Consider the following 6973-nt stretch of genomic DNA (forward strand, 5'->3'; position numbering starts at 1 on the left):
TGGCTTTCACTGTGCGCCACAATGACAGGTCTACTTTATTCTTTGGGTCGGTGCGATTACATGGATGACAAATTTCTATAGGTTTTATTATGTTTTCATACATTTACAAATATTAAAACCTCCTGTACAAAAAAAATATTCTTAATTTTGCCATCTTCTGGCGCTCATAACTTTTTCATACTTTGGTGCACGGAGCTGTGGGTCATTTTTTGCAACTTTTGATGACGTTTTCAATGCCATTTTCAAAATGGAAAATTTGCGACTTTGGGCGCAATTTTCCATTACAAGGTTAAACGCAGTGAAAAACCGTTATTATATATTGATGGATCGGGCATTTTCGGACGCGTCGATACCTGATGTGTTTATGATTTTTACTGTTTATTTATATAAGTTCTAGGGAAGGGGGGGGGGGGATTTGAATTTTTATGTTTTTTTAATATAATTTATGTTTTTTGTTTACTATTTTTCAGGCCCCCTATAGTACTTTAAAGAGAACCCGTCATGCAAAAAAAAAACCCTAAACTAAATATATTTTCATAAACTGCCATTAGAGAGCATTGCCTCTATCCCTTCATTGTCCCTCTACATGCCTGTACACCTAAGCAATGAGGTCCTAAAGCTGTATGCAAATGACCTGTGAAATGTCCAATGAATCATTAGCATATTCAAGCTGTCCAGCTTATTCATGAGTGGGAGGCACAGCCACACCCCCAGTGCATGACTGACAGCTGCTCCATGTAATGGATGCTCCATGTGCTTGCTGGTGGTCACGCCCCCTGCAGCCTCTGTGTGCATGTGTATGTGAAAGATACAACAGCTCCAGGCTGCAGCCATGTTACAGCAGAACATGTCAGGTACTTGTGTAGCTGATGTCTGTGTCTCTGTGTATTAGGAGGATCAGCATGTCAGCAGATGCAGCACAGACACCAGCAATGCTTTACTATACATCACACACAGACATGAGCAGGGGGAGGAGAGGGGAGGGGTAACAGGGGTGACATCACTGCCTCTGACCATGTGACTAGCCTCATTTACATAATAAAGAATAGATGATTTTACAATGATTAATGTATGAATTGACTAGATAAAGGCTGGGATGGAATCTAGTGAGCTGCTCCAACAGGTAGTGGTGACAGGACTAGTGACACAGACCTGATGACAGGTGTCCTTTAACCCTAGGTAGTCTGATTGATCCTACCATATACTCCCATAGTACAGTATGGCAGTATATGGGGATTTTGCACACCATCTATTACAATGTGCAAATCCCACATTGTAATAGATAGCCTAAAACATGACAGCCTCGGGTCTTTGTGTGACCCGAGTCTGTCTTTGCAACAGATCGCCGCTCCCCGATGAAGTCACGGGGAGCGACGATCGGAGCAAAGATGGCGGAGCCCACGCGCCGCTGGCTCTTTAATGCTGCCGGCAGCTTTGCCAGCGGCAATCAAAGGGTTAACACTCTCGATTCGGAGGAATTATGGGTATTTTTAAAAGAATAATCCCATTATTTATATAGCGCACACAGATTACGCAGCGCTAAACAGAATTTCTATATTTTATTGTATCAGCATTAATGAGAAGAAACAAAGAACTTGCTGTTAATATTTATTGCTGTGTTTCTACTATAGATGAGATCTATTGCATATTGTATTGTATGTTAATTATTGTGTGCTGTCTAATTGGAAAAATAAAAGATTATTAAAAAAAAAAAAAAGGAAAGAAGGTGGCAGAATGTTCTGCGGTGTCTCCAGACTCGCATCTGTGAACTGAACAGGGTGCAAATGTCGAATTTGCCAATCTTGGCCAACTAATAGGAGGTGCAAAGTACAAATCACAGATGAACCATTCAGCATCAGACATAGAGGCGCAGCAGTGAACCGTCTTGTCCTACTCTGCACTGGTCTATAAAGATCCGGTCTCCCCTACCCCTGCACTTACTGCAGCTGCTTGATTACACAGGCATAGGGAGGAGAGAGGGAGCAGGGGGAGGGGGAGACATGTCCTGCTCATTGTAACGGCCTGTGAAAAGACATCACTGAGGGCGCATTTTATGATGCGTTTATGATGCATTCCAAAAGCTTCAACCTTGATAACATGTTGAACTTACATTGCGCTTCCATTGCATTTGCTAAAACATAATGTTGCTTCAACATGTGATCAAGGCAGAAGCCTTTAGAATGGGTCAAAAACGCATCAAAAAACGTGACGCATTGTTTGAAAGCTCCCTGAGGGGCTCTGAAACACCCTCCATTTGTATTATTTTAAAAGTTTATTTTAGAAGGAAGGAGGCCATGGATAACAGATATAAGAAGATTATCAGTCACACGGCCTGGGTCTATGAGTAAGTGCCTCATGCTTGATTTTGATGGTAGATTTCCTTAAAAAATCCGGACGTCACAATTTTTTGAGGCAAATAATCTTCAGTCCAGAACAGGCTAAGGAAAGGAATTTCTTAAACATTTGAGCTTTTTGTGTGACTTATCAGACAAAAGTCTCAATCAAGCAAGGCCATAAAAAAAAAATAGACACAAGTTTCCAGACTTAGGCCGGTGACATTTGTGACGTTTTTGTTGCAATTTCAAACGCAATGAAAACGCATTGCTTGATGTGCGGTAATTGTATGCAGCATACTGAGGGTCTGCGGATCGCATTTCCGGACTGTTTATAGTTTTTCATGATTTACGCAGTTGGGACAGGGAATTAGAAGGGCATTGTGTCGCATGGTGATTTTGGCGCAGTGGCGCCGGCTTTCCTTTCATGCGGCAGAAATGGGGGGCAGGCCGATGGTGCATGTAAGTGCAAATTGTGTTTCAAGGCAATGCACTTACATGCACCACGAAGAAGAAGGTGAACTCCGGAGACCTGAGCGGGGAAGCGACACATGCAGGATATCGGGCGCAGGATCTTAGTGACCCCCGCACAGCGCATTATACACGGACAATGCACTTTGGGTGAGTAAATGTGCCCCAGTGATATTCTTCTCCATGCAAATAATTGCATGCGTGTCAGAACACGAATGCATTTTCAAAAACGCAACCAAAAAAAAACACAGAGAAAACACCAAGTTATGACACTTCAACCTAAAATCCATTGAAAAAGCCATTATGCAAATATGATGCCTAATTCAAGGATGCAAAAACGCAACATGTGTCACCGGCCTTAAGATAAACGTTCCCCTATCACTTTAGACACAATGCACATGATGGGGCTTCCCCGCCCAGGTCCCCGGAGTTCACCTTCTTCTTCCTGGTGCATGTAAGTGCATTGTCCGTGTATAATGCGCTATGCGTGGAGTCACTAAGATCGTGCAACCGATATCCTGCATGTGTCACTTCCCCGCTCAGGTCCCTGGAGTTCACCTTCTTCTTCCTGGTGCATGTAAGTGCATTGTCTGTGTATAATGCGCTGTGCGGGGAGTCACTAAGATCCTGCGCGCGATATCCTGCATGTATCGCTTCCCCGCTCAGGTCCCTGGAGTTCACCTTCTTCTTCCTGGTGCATGTAAGTGCATTGTCCGTGTATAATGCGCTATGCGTGGAGTCACTAAGATCGTGCAACCGATATCCTGCATGTGTCACTTCCCCGCCCAGGTCCCTGGAGTTCACCTTCTTCCTCCTGGTGCATGTAAGTGCATTGTCCGTGTATAATGCGCTGTGCGGGGAGTCACTAAGATCCTGCACCGGATATCCTGCATGTGTCGCTTCCCCACTCAGGTCCCTGGAGTTCACCTTCTTCTTCCTGGTGCATGTGAGTGCATTGTCCGTGTATAATGCGCTGTGCGGGGAGTCACTAAGATCCTGCGCCCGATATCCTGCATGTATCGCTTCCCCGCTCAGGTCCCTGGAGTTCACCTTCTTCTTCCTGGTGCATGTAAGTGCATTGTCCGTGTATAATGCGCTGTGCAGGGAGTCACTAAGATCGTGCGCCCGGTATCCTGAATGTGTCGCTTCCCTGCTCAGGTCCCCGGAGTTCACCTTCTTCTTCCTGGTGCATGTAAGTCCATTGTCTTGCGACACAATTTGAAAGTTAAATCACGCGCTTAGTCCGAATCAGTCGGATCGTCCAACGGTCCTACTTAGAGGTCAAAAATGTCTGGTTTCTGCTGCACTGTATATACATATACAGGTGGTCCCCGGGTTACGTACTAGATAGGTTCCATCGGTTTCCAACATGGGGAGAGAAAAAGAACTGGACCGCACATCCACACATCACACAATGATCTACTGCCGCTGATTTACATTATATTATGAACTTGAGGTTCTTAGTTACATTTTGATCAAATTGTATAAGCCCACTACCCACTTCACGGTGACCTCGTTGTAGTGGGTCCCTTCACTATTGTGTGCGGCATCACATGGCATCCACCGCAGCACAGTAACGGCAGGGAGCAAGACCCGGTTGCCCCCCTGCACCTGTACTGGCAGACATAGCCCCCATGGCTCCGGGCCCCGCGTCCCCACCAACACCGCAACACAGAAGCAGCGGATGCCATGCAATATTGCACCATGTGAACAGGAAAAAAGACTCACCGTCTCAGACACTGCATAGAGGAAGTAGGTGGCCCCTATATGCAGTCTCCTGCTAATTTAAAAACACCTGGGTCGAATGGAGCAGAGCGCTGGTACCAGTAAAAAACTAAATAAATGAAGGAATAGAATGTACTAAACCAACATGGGGAGAGGAAAAGAACTGGACCGCACATCCACACATCACACAATGATCTACTACCACTCGGCTACATTATATAATGAACTTGAGGTTCTTAGTAACATTTTGATCAAATAGTATAAGCCCACTAACCACTTCACGGTGACCTCGTTGTAGTGGGTCCCTGGTTCTGGTGGGGACCCAGGGCCTGAAGCCATGGCGGCTATGCCTGCCAGTATGGGTGCTGGGGGGGCAATCGGGTCTTGACGGTGCTGTGCTGCGGCGGATGCCATGTAATGCCGCAATAGTCTAGGGACCCACTACAACGAGGTCAGCGTGAAGTGGTTAGTGGCTTACACAATTTGATCAAAATGTAACTAAGAACCTCGAGTTCTCCACTCCAGTGCATTGTCTAACGATCACGCACTCTGCCACGATTCAATAAGATCGTGCACCCGATCCCTGCATGTGTCGCTTCTCCGCTCAGGTCCCCGGAGTTCACCTTCTTCTTCCTGGTGTATATAAGTGCTTGATTTTGAAACAAAATTTGAAAGTTAAATCCAGGCTCAGTCCAAATCCATCAGGTTGTCCGATGGCCCCCGATTTCTGTTGCGCAAAACCTGAAAACGTTGGAAAGTCCGACGAAAGTGTATACGTGGACCCTTAGTAAATAAGCCCCAATGTGTCTGTTTAGGGTGAAGACACACGTGGCGGTTTTAGGCCGTTTTTAGTTTTAAAAAAAACGCATGTGTTTTTGTCCGGTTTTCCGAATTTGCACAATTAAAATCTGAAAACGCACTAACTAAAAACGGCACGTGTGTCTTCACCCTTAGAGAGTCCCTGTCCACACTCTGGGGTTTAACACGAACCATCACTGAGATATAGGAGCTAAAACCGGCAATAAAACTGTGTCAAATTGTTAAGTAATTGATTAAAATGATCTTCATTGTGTAAACATCACTAGGGGATTGAAATTTGAGAATTTTCTTTCGTGAGAAAACCCCTTTAAGAAAGCAGGAATGAAAAGTGGTGTAGGTTGGCAAATGTTTAAATTTTTGCTCAAATTGGCAGTTGAGACAATTTTGAGACAGTTTTACGTGAGAGGAAGCTATAATGATAATTTCTTCCTAGCACGCCTGTTCAGTCTACAAAATCCACTAAGCAAATGCAGCCAGTTTCAAGGACTGAAAGCGCTCATGGGCAACAGTATTTCCGTTGTGTCCCCCATGACGGCCCCACATGGAGTACGACCTCTGTACAGGAAACAGAGAGGTTAAATGCCCCTCCAGCAGCCACACTCCAGTGTCTACCAGGCAAGATGCAGAGAGGTGCTCCCTGCTGTTCTCCTCCTGGGGGGAAGTGTTATGTTAGGGGCGGGTCCCTTAGACTGGTGCCACACGTAACGCTTTATCTGCGGCCCGTTTCTATGGAAACGCCTGCAATCGGGAACGAGCCGCCGGTGTTTTGCGTTAATTTAATGCAAAACACCGGCAGCTCCTTCCCAATCGCAGGTGTTTCCATAGAAACGCCTATGTGATCGGCCGCCCCGGTGGGCAAGCGTCACGTGTGGCGCCAGCCTTAGGCCGGCGCCACATAGGGCGCTTTGTCTGCGCTTGCAAACGCAAACAAAGCGCCCTGTGTGGCGCCGGCCTTAGGGGAACGTTTCGCTACTTAGCCTGCGGCTCTACACAGACACCTGCGCTCCTCTATCTCTGCCACTAAGTGCCACAATGCACGCCGCCATATTGGTTCTGGTGCCAGACGTGTGCTTCCAGTTCGCACAAATTCATGGGAGTGACGTCATAGAGGAGCGTATCCCAAAGCAGGATCGTGGAGTGGTAAGCTTAAAAGAAACTGTGCGGGTATGTCATGTTGTCACTGAGGTCTACAAGTAAGGGCGGTTTCCCATGTGGAGTTTTTGTCACGTTTTTAAACGCATCAAAAACGCAAGTGGAGGGGGTTTGGCCACAATGTTTATGTTTCCAATGAGACACATACGTATTGGATGCGTTTAAAAAAGCGACAATGACACCACATGGTAAACCGCCCTAAGGCTTCAGGTACACATATCCCCGCCCGGCATACGGCTGCTCATCCTTCCTATCTGCATAGAAAATATACAATACCATAAAGTCCATATCCCTATATTAATACTGTATTATTACTATATTATTACTAGAATATTAATACTTCAGACTACATGACTACGGAGGCCCATAGGGTGTAATGGTCATAATGCCGGCAGACCCTCACACACATCACGGTAGTTTGTCCCTTGTGCCCCATCACCCGGAAATGATTACATTACCTCACGTCACACTCA

The sequence above is a fragment of the Engystomops pustulosus genome, chromosome 11, assembly GCF_040894005.1.
Source record: "Engystomops pustulosus chromosome 11, aEngPut4.maternal, whole genome shotgun sequence".
NCBI lineage: Eukaryota > Metazoa > Chordata > Amphibia > Anura > Leptodactylidae > Engystomops > Engystomops pustulosus.